This window comes from Gambusia affinis, linkage group LG06, assembly GCF_019740435.1.
Source record: "Gambusia affinis linkage group LG06, SWU_Gaff_1.0, whole genome shotgun sequence".
NCBI classification, from domain to species: Eukaryota; Metazoa; Chordata; class Actinopteri; order Cyprinodontiformes; family Poeciliidae; genus Gambusia; species Gambusia affinis.
Genome location: NC_057873.1, coordinates 734782 through 753555, shown reverse-complemented (window position 1 = coordinate 753555; position 18774 = coordinate 734782). Strand labels below are relative to the sequence as shown.

The 18774-nt window shown below is 42.8% G+C and overlaps 1 protein-coding gene across 1 annotated transcript in view; it reads right to left on the bottom strand.

Annotated features, from left to right (window-relative positions):
* Positions 1–18774, bottom strand: part of dlc (deltaC) — a 272983-nt gene that overhangs the window by 239012 nt on the left and 15197 nt on the right. The window lies entirely within an intron of this gene.

The window sequence follows — 18774 nt, the reverse complement described above, 5'->3', positions numbered from 1 at the left end:
GTGGTGCAGAAGGTCATATAATACGATCATGTCCAGAAAAGCTCAAGAAAACACAGTTGGCGAGTGCTGCCGATGGTGACGGTGCCGCCGAAGCGGGTCGCGGGTCGCAGTGCGGGTCGGGGTCGCGGTGCCGCCGAAGCGGGTCGCGGATCGCAGTGCGGGTCGGGGTCGCGGTGCCGCCGAAGCGGGTCGCGGGTCGGGGTCGCGGTGCCGCCGGTTTGACGGCAGTCAGTGCGGGTCTCGATGTTGCTGGTTCCTGCTGATCCTTCAGGTGTAACTGCAGAGGAACAGCCTGAAGTGCGATCCGTTTTAAATTGTGACCGTTCTCATGAAGTTGATGTCGCTGATGGTGAGATGAAACATGATCTGATTCAGGAGGAAAAAGAACTGATGAAGCTTTTTGTTTTGTGAGGATGACAGCAGGACTTGTTGAAAGTGTCCCAGAAAAGGAAACGTTCTGGACCTGCTGACCGCAGACTGAAGCTCTGGAGTCCGATAGTATCCTGTCTTTGAGTCGGGATCAGCAGAATCTGGATCCTCCTGCTGAAATGAAGGAGTTTCTACTAAAGACTAAAGGACTCAGGCTGATTAAGGTGGAAGAATATTTTCCAGATTTAAAAATGTTTGTTGAATCCTCTTTAACAAAGAAAACTGGACATTTTGTAGACGATGTGTTAACAGATCGAGAAATGTATCACTTAAAGAAACTGATGTTGAAAGTCAGAGTCCCAGAACTTACTGCTGATGAAGACGAGGATATTTAGAGAAATACTTTGTTTCTCTGTCTTTTCTTTTGTTTCTTCATCTCTGTATGTGATTTTAAAATAGGCACATTAAATTTAAATTTAAAAGTGAAAAGGACTGAGATTTATAGCCTTAAATAATTTATGGAAAGTTAAAGCCAAGTATGAAAATGAGAATTTAGTTTTTCTTAATGTTTCTGCTCCAACTAAAGGACGGATAAAATGTTTCTATTGAATATTTTAGGGGACACTAAATGATTGTAGTGATAATGATTATTTGTTCTTGTGTGGAGATTTTAATTACACTGAAAATCTGTTACTTGATAGGAACCAGTTAGAGCCTCGTGCTGAATCCCCTCAGCTGACTGCGACCTCTGACCTTTCAGATGTGTGGAGAGCTTTCAACAGGAACCAGAGCCAGTATACATGAAGTCATTCTAAAGATAATCTTTTATCCTTGGCAAGATTAGATCGTATATATGCTTTCAAACAACATTTCAATACATTTAAGAATTGCCAAATAATTCCTGTTAGTTTTTCTGATCACTGTCTGTTTTGTTGCTCTGTGTTTATTAAAAATGTTCGTGTGCACTCAGCTGAACACCTGCTTTTACATAACAAATCCAAATTTTATGTGCATGGCGACAAACCCGATAAACTATTAGCGACCATGCTCAAGGGCTCTAGGGCAACGCAAAATATCTCTAGAATTGGAAAACAAGATGGCAGTATGGTCACGGATCACAGACAAATTAATGATGCGTTCAGGGACTTCTACGAGGAGCTCTACAGCTCACAATCACAGACCAATTCCAACATGACTGTTGATTTCCTAGCTAAACTTCACATCCCTGTAATTTCACCAGAACTTCAGAACAAGTTAGATGAACCCATCTCCCAGGCAGAAGTCTCCCTAGCATTAGCCTCAATGCAGTCTGGCAAATGCCCAGGACCGGATGGTCTCCCCTCAGTATCTTTCAAACAATTCTCAGACTTACTCTCTGTGGAGCTTAGCTCCACCCTTACTGACTGTTTTAAACAAGGGTCCCTTCCTCAGTCATTTTATCAGGCTTGCATCACATTTATTTCAAAAAGGGCAAAGATCCAGTGGAATGCTCCTCTTACAGACCTATCTCTCTCTTAAATACAGATGTCAAAATCTTAGCCAAAATTCTTGTTCATAGACTTGAAACTGTTTTACCATCGGTTATTTCAAAAGACCAAACAGGCTTCATTAAGGGTCGGCACTCATATTTCAATGTTAGAAGGGTGCTTAATATCATTTATTCCAGCGCTACAGATTCAGATGAGTGTGTTGTCTCTCTGGACGCTGAAAAAGCCTTTGACCGGGTTGAGTTTGACTATCTTTTTGCGGTCCTTAGCAGATTTGGCTTTGGAGGAAACTTTATTTCATGGATTAAACTATTATACCAGCAACCGTCTGCCACGGTTCGTACCAACTTTCAGACCTCAAAACCTTTTAAATTACAAAGAGGCACCCGTCAGGGCTGCCCCCTTAGCCCCCTGCTTTTTGATCTGGCCATAGAGCCCCTCGCTGTTGCACTTAAAACCAGTAAAGAGATTTCCGGCATTTGGAGGAATGATATGGAACATAAAGTGTCGCTTTATGCAGATGACCTTTAACTTTTTGTTTCCAAACCATCAATCTCATTGCCTTTAGCTCTCGATATATTTAGTCAATTTGGTCAGATTTCTGGGTATAAGCTGAACCTCACCAAAATGAGATTCTCCCAATAGGTAATAAAGCCGATATGTCAGATTTAGCCAATCTGCCGTTCAGAATTGGAAGACAAAAATTCACATACCTTGGTATCACAGTGACAAGAAAACATAAAAACCTGTTCAAAGAGAATCTGATTCAACTGTTGAACCAAGTGAAGGGATCCCTCACAAAGTGGACGCCCTTTTCCATGTCCCTTGTGGGACGAATCAACTCAATTAAAATGAATATACTACACAAATTTTTATACCTCTTTCAGGCATTACCCATTTTAATTCCTAATACTTTTTTTAATGAGCTAGACTCAACTCTCTTGTCTTTTATTTGGCAGGGTAAACGCCCAAGGCTTAATAAATTACAACTCCAAAAACCTAAACAGCAGGGGGGGGGGGGTTTGCCTCCCCCAGTTTCCGGTTTTATTATTGGGCCGCCAACCTCAGATGCTCAGTGTTTTGGTATTTCTACTACAACCTGGGTGACGGTCCTGACTGGGTGGCTATGGAGCTACGCAGTGGTAACAATATATCCATCCCTGCCTTGCTCTGTTCCCCACTTTCACTCTCTTCATTTAACGCCATTTCAAACCCTGTAGTGAAACACTCACTGAAAATATGGGGCCAGTTTAGGAAATACTTTAAACTTCACAACTTTTCCCTCTTAAGTCACTTAACCATTTTTTCAAACCATCTGTTCAGGATGGGGTGTTTCTAGAGTGGCAACGGAGGGGGCTTATTTATTTTAAGGACCTTTTTATAGAGAAGAATCTGGCATCCTTTGAGGAACTTACCACTAAATATGGTTTACCTAAATCCCATTTTTTAGATATTTCCAAACCAGAAACTTTATTCAGTCTCACTTATCAGGCTCAACTTCTCCACCAGAGTTTACACTGTTGGAAACCATTTTATTGTTGAACCCGACTCGTAAAGGGCTGGTTTCTTGGCTTTATAATAAAATGTTGAGTATGAAAGAGATCCTCCTCACCTGAACTTAAAACTGCATGGGAAGAAGATTTGAATATGACTATACCAGATGAGACATGGGACTCTCTACTTAAACTGGTGAATACAACATCTCTCTGTGCGCCATTGTCTCATTCAGTTCAAAATAGTACATAGAGCCCATCTCTCCAAAAGCAAACTGTCTCGTTTCTATCCAGAAGTCACCCCATACTGCGACAAATACAAAACTGCCGTAGCCACACTAGTTCATATGTACTGGTCCGTAAGTACTGGTCCGTATGTACTAGTTCATATGTACTGGTCCTGCCCAGCTCTTGGTCAGTTCTGGACAGATGTTTTTCCTACGATGTCCGGGGTGGCCAGCAGTAACACCTGGTCCTTTCTTGACTCTCTTTGGGTTCAGTGGTTCAGTGTTGCCTTTCCCAGCCTCTAAACGACGGGCCCTGGCATTTTGCTCACTGATATTGAGGCGCTCAGTTCTGACCAGGTGGAAGCTGCTGCTCCTCCAACTCACAAGCAGAGGCTCTGTGACCTCATGTCAGGTTTGAAACTGGAAAGGATTAGATGTTCTCTTCAACATGCAACTGGTACATTTGAAAAATCATGGGGAGCCTTTCTTGATTCATTTCAAAACATACAATAATGCTCCAGATTAATGAAGTTAATTAATTTTATTAAAATGTGTTCTGTTTCTGTCAGGGATAGGAATGCAGTGGGTGGACCTACTGGGCAGAGTCCAGGGTGGGTTAATGGGATTACTTTGGAGGGATTATTTTCTCTGTGTGTATTATTTTAAGTATGTGTTAGTAACACTTTAACTAGATACACTTCTTTGTATTCACAAACTGTATTAAAGGAAAAAAACTCAATAAAAAGACAGTGATTAAAAAAAATGTTTGCGTGCAGAGTGTCTACTGGCATGTTAATACAGCTCTTTTAAACAATACAGCTTCTGAATATTTCTGGGTCAGTCATAAACAACCTAAATCAGATTTTTCTCCTGTCCAACAGTGGTGGGATTATGGTAAATGTCAAATTAAGCAAATTAAATTCACTTGCAATGTCACTAGAGTTATAACCAGATGTATGAGGGACTTGGAGACTCGGACAGTTGGGCTGCAGGGTTTGGCAGCGTCTACAGGAAACCCAGAGTTTTTAGATTTCCTCCAATCTAACAAGGCCGTTCTGGCCAACCTGTTGGGCACAGCAGCCAAAGGAGCCTTAATCAGATCACGCTTCCTAAGTGTAACAGAGATGGACGCCCCGTCCCAGTTTTTCTACAGACTAGAAAGAAAGAATGGGCAGAGAAAGATTGTTCTCTCCCTAATCCAGAGGTCACCGACCTCCTAGAGACTGGGAGCTGCTTCCCGGGTCCAGAGCAACACGAAGGGCTGCTGGTTTGATTCAGACATAAATATTGTTGTCTCAGCCTTTATAACAATATTAATATATGTATATATGATCATATTAATGATCTACTGACAATAGTTATCAGTAATAATTTATCATGGCAGATATGGTTCATTACCATCATGTGATCAGAAGTTCTTAGTTCAGAGTTGTGAGTTTGATTCCCTGTTGGAGATTTTCTGTCTGATTCTAAATTGTCCAAAGTGACTGAGAGTCTGGATTGTTGCAGCTGCAGCTGAACATCTGGAGGCACTGAGAGATTTTCCTTTTGATACAAACAGAAAAGTTATTATTATTTTATTATCCAACCCTCTTTACTATTAACTAAACTGTGGAGAAAAAAGTCCTTTTGTGTCTAAAGATATTGTACACACTGTGTACGGTCTGTGAGGAGAGGGGTGAGGGGGGGCAGCCAAAGCATAAATCTTATTGGTCAGTTTGTTTTTATTTATTTCATGGGTTGGCGTTTTTCTGTCAGCTAAAAATGATGAGTGGAGTTTGAATCTCTCCAAAGGAGAGAGTTTGGAGAGGCCATGGAGAAAGACTTTGAGGCGATTCTGGTCCACCATCCGGCGTCTCAGGAGGGGAAGCAGTGCAGCACCAACACTGTCTACAGTGGGGACGGTGTGCTGCTGACCTCAACTCGGGATGTTGTGGGCTGGTGGGCAGAATACTTCGAAGACCTCCTCAATCCCACCAACATGCCTTCTATTGTGGAAGCTGAGCCTGGGGACTCTGGGTTGGGCTCTCCAATCTCTGGGGTCGAGGTCGCCGAGGTGGTTAAAAAGCTCCTCGGTGGCAGGGCCCCGGGGGGGGATGAGATCCACCCGGAGTTCCTCAAGGCTCTGGATGTTGTAGGGTTGTGTTGGCTAACGCGACTCTTCAATATCGCATGGACATCGGGGGCAGTTCCCCTGGATTGGCAGACCGGGGTGGTGGTCCCCCTGTTCAAAAAGGGGGACCGGAGGGTGTGCTCCAGTTACAGGGGGGTCACACTCTTAAGCCTCCCTGGCAAGGTCTATTCAGGGGTTCTGGAGAGGAGGGTCCGAAGGATTGTTGAACCTCGGATTCAGGAAGAGCAGTGTGGTTCTGGTTCTGGTTCTGGAACACTGGACCAGCTCTACACCCTCAGCAGGTCCTGGAGGGTTCTGGGAGTTCGCCCAACCAGTCTACATGTGTTCTGTGGACTTGGAGAAGGCGTTTGACCGTGTCCCTCGGGGAGCCCTGTGGGGGTTCTCCGGGAGTATGGGGTACCGGGCTCCTTGATACGGGCTGTCAGGTCCCTGTAGGACCGGTGTCAGAGTCTGGTCCACATTGCCGGCAGTAAGTCGGGCTCGTTTCCGGTGAGAGTTGGACTCCACCAGGGCTGCCCTTTGTCACCGATTCTGTTCATTACTTTTATGGACAGAATCTCTGGACCAGCCAAGGTGTTGAGGGGATCAGGAAGTTTGCTGTCAGTTTCTATAAAGACCTTTTTAAGAGTGAATCCTGATGTGAGAGATGGTTCCTATGAAGGACGTCCTCAGGTTGATGCTGAAGCCAATCAGAAACTGGAGGCTCAGCTCATTCTGCATGAACTGCATGCTGCCTTGATGAGCCTAAAGAGTGGTTGATCCCCTGGCCTGGACGGTCTTCCTGTTGATTTCTACAAGTCCTTCTGGTCTGTGATCAGTGAGGACTTGTTGGAGGTGATCATAGACAGTCTGCAGAGAGGTTGGCTGTCTGAGCTGTAGAGTCGTCGCTCTGCTCCCAAAGAAAGGAGATCTGCAGGATCTAAGGAACTGGCAACCAGTCTCTTTGCTCTGCATGGACTGCTAGATATTTTTCTAAAGTCCTGGCTACCAGACTGATAAGTGATAATGTCAGTTTAATCAGAGACGTTTTGGAAATCTCCAGCTCATTGGGTATAGATATTGGTCTGATTTCAATAGATCAGAAAAAGCTTTTGATCGGGTTGAACACCAATATTTGTGGAAAACTTTGACTGCTTTTGGTTTCAGCCTTGGTTTCACAGCTATGATCCAGGTTTTATATCGTGACATTGCGAGTGTACTTAAAATAAATGGAGGCTTCAGTTCTCCATCCAATGTTTTAAGAGGAGTGAGGCAGTTGTTCGTGGTCAGGGACGCTTTATTCCTTGGCAATTGAACCTTTGCTTCATAATCTGAGGAAAGATTTATGTGGTGTTTCTATTCCTGGGTGTAATGTTTCTTTAAAGTTGTCAGCTTATGCTGATGATGTTATAGTTTCTGTGAACAAACAGGAAGATATTGATGTTTTAGTAAACACTGTCTTTTGTTTTGGCTGTATCTCTTCTGCAAAGTAAATTGGAGAAAGAGTGAGGCTATAACTACTGGAAGTAGGTTGGAGGATCAACTCAGTCTGCCTGGAGGCTCAGTGTGGAAAAAAGGAGGGCTCAAATATTTGGGTGTGTCTTTGGGAAACGACACGTTTGTGGGGAAAAATTGGGAAAATGTTTTGGATAATGTTAAGGGTCGACTTTTGAAGTGGAAGTGGATTTTATCTAAAATGTTCTTGTCATTAATAATCTAGTTTCCTCCACCATGTGGCATCGGTTGATGTGTGTTGATCCTCCAGTTTCTCTTTTATCGAGTGTTCAAAGGTTTATGGTGGATTTGTTTTGGGACAAACCTCACTGGATTCCTCAAAGTATTCTCTTTCTGCCGAGAGAAGAAGGTGGACAAGGCCTGGTCCACCTGGCCAGCAGAGGTGCTGCTTTTCGTTTTCAGTTTATTCACAGACGGCTCACTGGACCCGCGGGTCTGGTGTGGAGGAGAATATCATGCTGCGTTCTTCAGAGATTTGGTGGCACGGGTCTGGATTTGCCTCTCTTTCTGATGGACTCCAGCAAACTGAACTCTTCTTCCAGTTTTTTTATGAGTGTTTTCTCTGTGTGGACTTTGCTGAGGAAGGAGAGGCAGCAGCAGGCGGAGTCTCTGCTGCTCTAGGAACCGGTTCTGTTTGGGAGTTTGTTGGATTGTCCTGTTTGGGGAACAACAACCTGGTCCAGACTGCTCCACACTGCAAAAGGTTCTTGCCTTGGCAGGGTGGTGGACCTCGGCTGGATGATCCTGTTAAACTCGCTGATTGTTTGGGAATGAAATCTGTTTGAGTTCTTGGTCAGCGTTCGTGGAAACTGTACTGGAAGCACAAGTTAAATGAACATGAATGTTTCCTTTGACTGATTATGAAGGTACCATGTTACCAAATCACCTGGACCCTTTTCCATCCTTCAGACTGTTTCCTGGGATAAAGAACTGCTCTGGGCCTTTTTTAGACTCGGTGGACAGTAAAGGAATCTCCCTAGAAGGAGCTTCTGGAAAAATTGTCTATAAGCTGATTGTAAAAAGTGAATCAAAACAGAGTGAATGGATTCAGTGACACAGGATGGAGAAGTCATCTCTCCTGAACACCTGGAATCAGAGCTGAATGGAAATCGTTGTATAAAACATGCAGATCTACAGTGGAGACTCCTCCATGGCATTGAAGCTGTAAACTCTTTAGTTTCTGTTATTAATCCTGATGTGGGAGAAAAATGCCCATTTTGAGAACAGAGACAAACAGTTTCATTGTTTTTCTGACTGTGTTCGTCTGTCAGCTCCTTTTGTGCTTTTGAGAATTATTTTCTACAGATATGGGGAAATTTTCACTAAACATGGATTTATTTGTGGTTTTAAATTGACACGCCAGGGAAAGAGTAAATGCTAATTGGTAAACTTTTTGTCAAGACAGGCTAAAATGTCCGCATCCATAAGCAGAAGGAGGAAGAGTTGAATATCGACGTGGTTTCTTTATTTGGTAACCTGGTGAGATCTAGGCCATTGCTTGAATTTAATTTTTACAGATCAGTTTCAGATTTAGATACTTTGTCACTAATGGGGAGGGAGGAGGATAATTTGTGGAAGCCAATAAGCATTATTTTGAAAAGAGTAGGAGGTTTTGGTTTAGATGTTTCTTTGTTTTTGCTAAATTGTAAAATGTTATTATTGTATGAAATGCCAATGTTTTAAAAACTGTATCTTTGTTTTGGCTTCTGGAAGAACCTTTAATTTTTGAAGCATGTTTGGCGTTAGAAGATGGAGTCGGATTGTCAAGAAGACTGTTGCAGAATAAAGTTTTAAAATTAAGACACGTTGTGGAGACGGCTGGACCAGGATGTCAAAACACAGAGGCAACGGCTTGTTGCTTGGATTAAAATCGATTCGAGTCATGAGGACTATTTTAGATCTCTGGTTGGAAAATTGACTTTGGATGAAAAGCAGATGCTGGTGGACTTTTGTAACGGAGAAGAACTCCCTGATTCTACGGATCCGTTTCCTGAAATGGGAATGAATATTGATTTCTCTGAATTGACGGGTCACCTATTGATCACTGAAAAAGATTTGAATTTTTGTATGTTGATTGGAAAATGTTTGTATAAACTGATTGTTCAAGGGTTGAATAAGAAACAATTAAGTGGAAGAACTGATACTGTTTGGAGAGAAAGGTTTAAAGTCGGGGATAATCAGAAACCAGTAGAGATTTTTATGAGCCCCGTTGAGTAAAAAGGCAGGCGACCTCCAGTGGAGGATTTTACACGCCGCTGTGAGTGTTAACAGTTTTGTAGTTACATTTAGAAAAGATTTAAATGAATTATGTCTGTTTTGTGAAGAAGTAGAAACTATTTTTCACATGTTTCTTGAGTGTAAACAACTTTCACCATTGTTCTTGTTAGAAGATGTTTTTAAAAACGTGGTGTTTGTTGGTCTGAAGTAGCTTTTATATGTGGTGCAGGTTATACAAAAAAGGAATTGAATAAGTGTAATTTGTTGAATTTTCTTATTGGACAGGCAAACTTTTCCATTTATATTAGTAGAAAATGAATTAAAGGTAGAGGAATGAGGTTTGGCTGTTGGAAACTTGTTGGGTGTGAAAGTGTGAAGGCAGCGTCCAGGATGACCGATGCAGTGGTTCTGTTTTTGGACTCGATTGACGAGGTGAATTGTTTTGAGAAATATGCAAACTACCGTTTTCCCTTCAATGAACCCGACTAAAAAGATTTTCTAATTTTCCACCTTCCATCAGTGACGATGTGCTGATGGAGGAACCGTCACGTCGCGGTCAGGTCGACAATGAAAATGCTCCTGTCAGGTTGCAAATCAGCAAAGTTGAAACACGTTGTTTCTTTTAGAAGACAAGTATTTATGATTCTCAAAAATGATACTGAGGAACTGAGCATAGAGAGGAAATTTAAGGTTGACGGCTTTGATTACACTATTTTTGCGACAACGGAAACTATGAGGTGTTTTGGATGCAGGAGGGTCATTCAGTTTGTAATTGAACTGAAAATATTCAGAAAGAGACTGTTCAGGTGAACGAGAATCCAGAGCAGGAGAGATCAGCGGACATGGAGCTACAGGGAGGTTCAACTGGGGAGCTAAAGCAGTCAAATGTTTCAGAACGTGACACTGAGGATGGGATTACTTCTGCCGGTCTAGTAAAGGGAGTCAAACGACGACACAAGAAGGATGACAAGAAGAAATGGATGTTGATGATTTAGTTGATGGTGGAGGAAATCTGGTCAGGGATGATGAAAGTGTTTTAAAGTACCAAACACTAAAAGAAAATTTAAAGAATCTAAAGGGGAAAAACCTGAAAAGACTCAGTTAAAAGAAAAGTGTGGGAAAGCAAACTATTCAGAGGTTGTATCTGATTCTGATAGCGATAGAGAATCTGCTGCTGATTCCTCCATTCCTGAAGGTCAGAGAACCAACGCTTACAGTCCACAACAGATTCACAGGCTTTTGGTTTAACAGCAAAGAAATGTCTCCAAGTATATCAGGGGATGCAGCAAAAGCAGAACTGCATGGAAAAACTATAATGTGGACATCAAGGAAGAAAAAAGAAAAATGACTGAACAGCTGAACGTTTTAGAGCAGAAACATGGAAACCAAAGACCTGCTCTACTCCAGCAAGTAGCTGCAATAAAGTAAACCTGAATAGGAAACTCACTGACAAAGTCATACATAACCTCAAATATATTAAACAAACTTATTATGAAAATGGACCTTGAGCAAAAAAAATATTGGCCTGGCGACTAAAACAATTAGACAGATCCATCTTTAAAATTAAAAACCCTATTTTCACCCAAATGTGTTTCTCCCCAGACGAAATACAAAAATCATTTAAAATATAGTCAACCTGAATTAACTGAGCTTCCCTCAGTAAAACAGTTTCTGGACTCTGGATCGCCCCTAACTAGTGGATACCAGCAGATATCACAGCAGCAGAGGTGGATAGAGATTATATGGCACCCGGAGGAGACGGATTACCAGCTGAATGGTATAAAATCTTTAGGAGACCTTTAACACTTTGCTGCTAAAGAGTTTTAATCATGTGCTTAAAGGAGGGGAAAGTCCAGCATCCAGGAGACGAGCGATAATATCCGTTATACCAAAACCAGGAAAGGATAAAAGTGTGTGTAGCTCATACCGGCCCATTGAACATTGATTACAAAATATTCACTTCAATAATTGTCAATAGATTAGAAAACATTCTCCCCGATCTCACTGATCCAGACCAGACAGGATCACGTCACACATTATGAGCAGAAATCATTTGAAATCTTTAGCAATCAGTTTCTGTGCTGAAAAAGCCTTTGATTCTGTACGATGGGATTATTTATATCTGGTTCTGCAGCGGTTTGGCTTTAATAATACAATCAAACTGTTTAAAATCAATATACAGTTCACCAGTAGCCTGGATCAATAATCAATCAATCAGGCACAATCCTTCTGAAACGAGGATGCAGGCGAGGATTTTCTCTTTGCACTTGTTATAGAACCACTTGCTCAAAAAATGAGGGAAGACCCAGAAATTAAGGGAATTATATTTAATAATTATAATATTTAATGAATACAAATCCAGGCACGTGCAGAGATGGGGGGGGAAAGGGGGCTTGAGCCCCTGCCACTTTTATCCTTGATGCCCCTAGAGCCCTTTTGAGTTGTTTTTTCAAAATGTTTTCCTTTTATTTTTTTTAATCTGTATGTCAGAAGGCCTGTTTGAGCAATAATATTTAGCTAAATATAATCATTTAGTAAAAATAAACTGGCCTGGCTGCCCTCAGGTTGATAAAGACTCCATGTTGTTCAGACTGCGGGTCCATGAGGAGGTTCTGTTCCTCTAACTATCAAATTATGGGCAAGAATATTTTCTATAAACTGGTTTGTGAATAAAAACATTAGAAAAACTGTTTCTACTTCAATTTTTATAATCGTCCTTGTAGTAGTGGGACAGAACCCGCCTCGCCCCGGTACCACCTGGTACCACCCGGTACCAACCGCCTTGCTCCGGAACCACCCGGTACCACCCAGCCTGGTACCACCTGGTACCACCCGGTACCAACCGCCTTGCTCCGGAACCACCCGGTACCACCCAGCCTGGTACCACCCGGTACCTGCTGACTGTTCGCTCTGCTTCTCCTCAACGTTTCTACCAGGCGGGTTAAAGCTGCTGGAGGTTCTGGGCTGTAAACTGAAGTTACTGCAGAACCTCAAGTGTTAAAGGAAGATTCGGTCCAATTAGAGTTCATGAAATAAACATCAGAGAAAATATTGGAGCAACAATCAGAACCGCAGCAAGAAGACAAACATGAATCTAAATGTCTCCACAGCATCAGAGGGACTGACAGGGGATTCCAGGGGCCACCAGGGGATTCCAGGGGCCACCAGGGGATTCCAGGGGCCACCAGGGGATTCCAGGGGCCACCAGGGGATTCCAGGGGCCACCAGGGGATTCCAGGGGCCACCAGGGGATTCCAGGGGCCACCAGGGGATTCCAGGGGCCACCAGGGGATTCCAGGGGCCACCAGGGGATTCCAGGTGACTCCAGGTGGATTCCAGGGGCCGCCAGGGGATTCCAGGTAAATTCCAGGTAATTCCAGCCCAGCAGCTGTTCCTCCAGGGCCGGCCCAAGGTAATATGGGGCCTTGGACAGAACCCTGCGGCCCCTAAGAACCTCAGCATCACTAACGTGTTTAAATGTCGATCAGGTGAGTCTGTGAGAGAGAGACCAGGTTTATTGGCCCAGTTTAAAATCAATCACTGATTATTGGTTATTGGCTGTGATCTTTGTGAACAAACACAAAAAAACACCATATTGTAGTCATGGTAACAACAATCAAACTATCAAGATGAATCTTTAAACTCTTACAAAGTAAATGTCCTAATTAAATCCTAAATGTCAATTTTTTTTTCATTCAGCTGGATTCATTAAATAAAATGTAAAAACATTTTTATTCTCTAGAAATGATGCAACAGGTTTAGATCTATGGTCTGTTACAATTTAACCATTTCTAGGGGCCCCTGAATGTCTGGAGGCCCCTGTAATTGGAGCACACCCTCCGGTCCCCCTTTCTGAACAGGGGGACCACCACCCCAGTCTGCCAATCCAGGGGAACTGCCCCCGATGTCCATGCGATATTGAAGAGTCGCGTTAACCAACACAACCCTACAACATCCAGAGCCTTGAGGAACTTCAAGCAGATCTCATCCCCCCTCGGGGCCCGGCCACCGAATATATCTAAGTGATTTACCAAATAAATTCAACCCTCAGGATAAATACCTACTGAAAATACTACTGATAGCAGGAAAGAAATCAGTAAGGAAGTGGCGCAGTGGGAGCCCACAGACACTGTGACCAGTCAGCAGCCACTGTAGAAGAAATGTGTGAAATGGAAATGCTTACCTTCTCCATAAGACTCCAGGAAAACAAAATCCCCAAATATTGGTTGAAATGGTTAATATTTAGGAATTTGAAAGTAAATTGAGTATTGTTAATTCATTATTCGGTTTGGTGCTGCACGGTTTGGGAGGACTTGGTAATTCTGCACAGAAATTCCCACCTGACCACAACAAGATGTGGTCATGGATGATTTGTTCCCAAACAGAAAAATGTTTGTTGACTCAGTTAAATGGTTAATGAGACAAAGGACATCTGATGGGTTAAGGGACACTGAAGTATAGAGACTTCAAAAACTGGTGCAAAAAATCTTGAATTACATGAAAGTTAAAAAAGGCTGATAAGAAACTTCTTTTTCTCTTTGGATAGTTTTTGTGTGATTATGAGTAGATTTAAAATCTCATCTTTGAACATTAATGGTGCGAGGGATGTGAAGAAAAGGGGCTGTGCATTTTGAACTTTTCAAATCTAAATGTAGCTTTTGCTGAAGAAACTCAGGAATGTTGATAATCAGGTTGATTGGAAGAAAGAAAAGGATGGAAATCATAAAACTTGGCTCAGTGCAGGAGTAGCTTTTCTTTTCTCAAGACATTTTCTTCCAGTTTCTGTTGAACCTGAAGATATTGTATCTGGAATATTGTTAAGTATAAAAATATAAAGTTTATTTTACTGAATGTATATGCTCCTGTGAACGTTGTGTTGTCTTAGAAAAGTTGGCTAATACACTATTAGATTGTGTCAACAGATTACTTCATTTTAGGAGGTGATTTTAATTGTACAATAAATGATTTATATAGGAATCATTTGGAGCCACATGTACATTCAAGGAAAATATTGAAACGTATTATTGAAACTTATGATTTAGCTGATGTGTGGCGCTTTAAGAATGGAAAGACCAGTCAATATTCCTGGGCTCATTGTAAAGAGAGTTAGATCAGATTCTGATCATTGGATGATCGTAGGAAATGTGTTTAGAAATAATTTAAGACCTAAAAGTGCATATTGACGTTTCAATACTGTTTTGTTAAATGATGGTTGTTTTAAAAAAGGATTTTTTTTTTTTTTGAAACAGTGGAGACTCATGAAATGTCAGTTTATGTAGGAACAGCAGTGGTGGGATGTGGGTCAAATTAAAATTCAGCACTTTTATAATCAATACACATACAATGTTACAAGAGAAATGGTGAAATTACAGACTGAAATTGTGGATGTTCAGAGTTTTTGTGAGTCCAAAGGAAAAAGCTGCTTTGGCTGATCTGTTGGGCTCAGAGCAGGGAGCTCTGCTACCTTCACGTTGTCAAAGTGTCTCTGAAATGAAAACTCCCTCAGAGAAAAATGGACAGAATCGTCTCGTTCATTGGCTTCGTTCTGAAGAAGAGTTGACAGATCCCACCCAACTGCAGAAAAGAGCTGTGGACTTGTTCTCAACGTTGTGTGGCAGCGAGTTTAGAGAAGATTTGTATTCATAAGAAGAGTTTCTTAAGGACTTGCCCAAGGTGTCGGACCAAGACAAAGATTTTATATGTTGACCTGTTTGGGCTGAAGATCTGTCCTCAGTAACAGGGTGGCAGAGGGAATGTTAGGCCTTCCTGTCACAGAGCTCTTATTGCTAAGAAGGTGATGTTCATGAAATCAGGACTGGAGACACTACACTACACTGACTACAAGATCTTCTCAAAGGTTCTGGCATGCAGATTGAGAAACGTGATTGATCCAGTTATACATGTCGATCAGTCTTACTGCATCCCTGGCAGATCAATAAGAGAGAGCATAACTTTAATTTGAGATTATTTGGACGTCTCTAATTTATTGGGTTTAAACTTTGGAGTGGAGTGGAGAACCAATATTTATGGAAGAGTTTGAAAGCTTTTGGTTTCTCCTCTGGGTTCATTGCCAGGATTCAAACCTTTTATTGTGACGTTGAAGGTGTATGGAAAGTCAATAGTGGTGAAAGTCACCTTTTAATGCAAAGAGAGGAATTCACCAAGATTGTGCAAAGTCAGGAATGTTTTATTCTTTGAGTATTGAACCTTTATTATGTCAGATCAGGAAAAGGTTGCAGGTCAAATAGAGGTCATGAAAAATTCAGAGGGTTTTATTGAACTGATGGTTAAAAAAATGGTTTTTATCTTACAGAGGCTGCAAACTAATTATTAATAATCTGGTTGTTTCACCTTTATGGCATCATTTATCTGTTCTTGAACCACGCCAGGACTTTTGCTAAAATTACAGACTATTATTTTAAATTTCACTTTGGGTTTTGTTTTTACCAGAAGAAGCAGGACGAGGTTTGATTCATGTTTCAGATTACAGTTTTTACTGAGGTTTCTGTATGGTGATCAAAATGTTTTGTGGAGAAAAGTTACAGAATGTTTTTTCTTTCAAAAGTTGGCAATTTAGGTTTTGGTAAAACTTTATTTATTGTTGACCTTTCAAAATATAATGTAAAGCAGGGATGGGCAGGCGGCTCCTCGACCGGTTCCACGCGGCTCTTTTGACCGGTTCCACGCGGCTCCTCGACCGGTTCCACGCGGCTCCTCGACCGGTTCCACGCGGCTCTTTGACCGGTTCCACGCGGCTCCTCGACCGGTTCCACGCGGCTCCTCGACCGGTTCCACGCGGCTCCTCGACCGGTTCCACGCGGCTCTTCGACCGGTTACACGCGGCTCCTCGACCGGTTCCACGCGGCTCCTCGACCGGTTCCACGCGGCTCTTCGACCGGTTCCACGCGGCTCTTCGACCGGTTCCACGCGGCTCTTTTGACCGGTTCCACGCGGCTCCTCGACCGGTTCCACGCGGCTCCTCGACCGGTTCCACGCGGCTCCTCGACCGGTTCCACGCGGCTCTTTGACCGGTTCCACGCGGCTCTTTGACCGGTTCCACGCGGCTCTTTGACCGGTTCCATGCGGCTCTTTGACCGGTTCCATGCGGCTCTTTGACCGGTTCCACGCGTTTCTTGACCGTTCCACGCCTCTCGACCGGTTCCACTGCTCTCGACCGTTCCACGCGCTCCTCGACCGTTCCACGCGGCTCTTTGACCGTTCCACGCTCTTTGACCGGTTCCACGCGGCTCTTTGACCGGTTCCATGCGGCTCTTTGACCGGTTCCACGCGGCTCTTTGACCGGTTCCATGCGGCTCCTCGACCGGTTCCACGCGGCTCTTTGACCGGTTCCACGCGGCTCTTTGACCGGTTCCATGCGGCTCCTCGGCCGGTTCCACGCGGCTCTTTGACCGGTTCCATGCGGCTCCTCGACCGGTTCCACGCGGCTCCTCGACCGGTTCCACGCGGCTCTTTGACCGGTTCCACGCGGCTCTTTGACCGGTTCCACGCGGCTCTTTTGACCGGTTCCACGCGGCTCTTTGACCGGTTCCACGCGGCTCTTTTGACCGGTTCCACGCGGCTCCTTGACCGGTTCCACGCGGCTCCTCGACCGGTTCCACGCGGCTCTTACATTCATATAGTCGCATTCTGCCAGATGTGCAATAATGACGAAAAGTAGTCAAATGAACTGCCAATTATTGACAACAGCAGCACCATTACTGTTGGCCGTAACCAGCAAAAACAACACAGTCTTTGTTTCTCTTGCAGCCTTACTCTTTCCAGTCGTTCGCCATCTGCTCTCACAAACCTCCGCTCACCCCTCACTCTCAATCCCCCGTCCCCTCACTCTCTCATCCATCCTGATGCATTCGCGGACAATGGGAAATCATACACTCTAATTTTAATCTCTAAACAGCGTAACATCCAGTAACATTTAGCACATCCTGTAGGGTCGCTATAATATCCAAGTTTCGCTTCACTTGAGTGCAATACGGTATTTTCGTCAAATGCGGATGTGTGCAGTTTTTCAGTAAGAGTAAAATAAAAAACCTTTCGCGCTCAAAATGGCAGGGAAAGAAAGTCCCATTAAATAACACATGTAATGCACATAATAAAAGGAAAAATGTATTGTAAATTGTTCTATTATTGTTTGTTTATTTGGTTAAACAGTTTGTTTGCACAGTGTTCATTGTTGAAAATGTCTGGCCTGTTAAAATATTGCGTGAAATTTACAATAAATCTGGCTGAGCAAATGTCTGAGTATGAGGAAGGGAGGGTTGGTGTTCATGTGTGCCCATGCATATGATGAGGCTCTTGGTCTTTGTCTGGTCGGCCACCCCTGATGTAAAGTGTTTGTTACCATTTTATGTTAGTGTGTTAAAATCTTGGAACGTGATGGAAAGGAAGAGAGTTGGAACGCGTTTCAACTGGTTCTTACTGGAACCGTTTGGGTTCAGTTTGGGACAAAATGGCTCTGATTTCTGAACTGTTGGTGAAAAGGAGGGTTTCACGTTGAAACATCTGCTTGAACCGAAATGGACGATGTTGTTCCTTCGGCTCAAAGATTGGAGATTCACTCTTTAAGAACTGAAGGCGTTATGTTGCAACGTTTAAGCGAATGTTTTCAGAAGACGACAAAAGACTCATAAGGGACGGTTTGATGGACTGATGGAGCTGATCCCTTCTTTAAACTGTTTTAAGCCACAAATGAAAGACCTTGAATGTCCTGGACATTTTTTAGAGAAAGAACTGAATGAATGGACACTTTTGGATTCTGTGAATGGAAAGATAAAATATATGAAATATGTTAAAGCTTTGAACAAAATAAAGTTAAAAGATAAAAAAGATAAGTTTTCCTAAAGTTGGTTTTGAGGTGAAACCTGTATGGGGATTACTTTATAAGACACCACTGATAAAAATGTTGGTGATTTACAACGGAGATTATTATTACTGGTATTATTGCGTTTAATGCTTTTGTTTCTATTAGAAAAGAAAATTGGACGGTTGTTAAATATTTTTCTAGGTCAAGCAAAGCTTGAAACATATTTGAACAGAATACTGATTATGTAAAACTAGAGCAAGAGTGATGACAGAATATAAATGGGCGTGCCGTAGTGAGCCCTCGACGTGGCCGTCAAGGGTTCGATTCCCGGAACCGGTGACATTTACCGCATGTCCTCCTCCCTCTCCTTCCCCTTCCTGTCATATGAGGGACAATAGAGCCACAAAAACCCCTGGAGGGGAGGAAAAAATAAATATTTAAAAGTGGATGAACTAAATATTTTCAGAATATTTGGGATTATGACGGTTGTAACTAAGTAACGGCGTCTTAGTTACTTTAATTCTGAACTTTC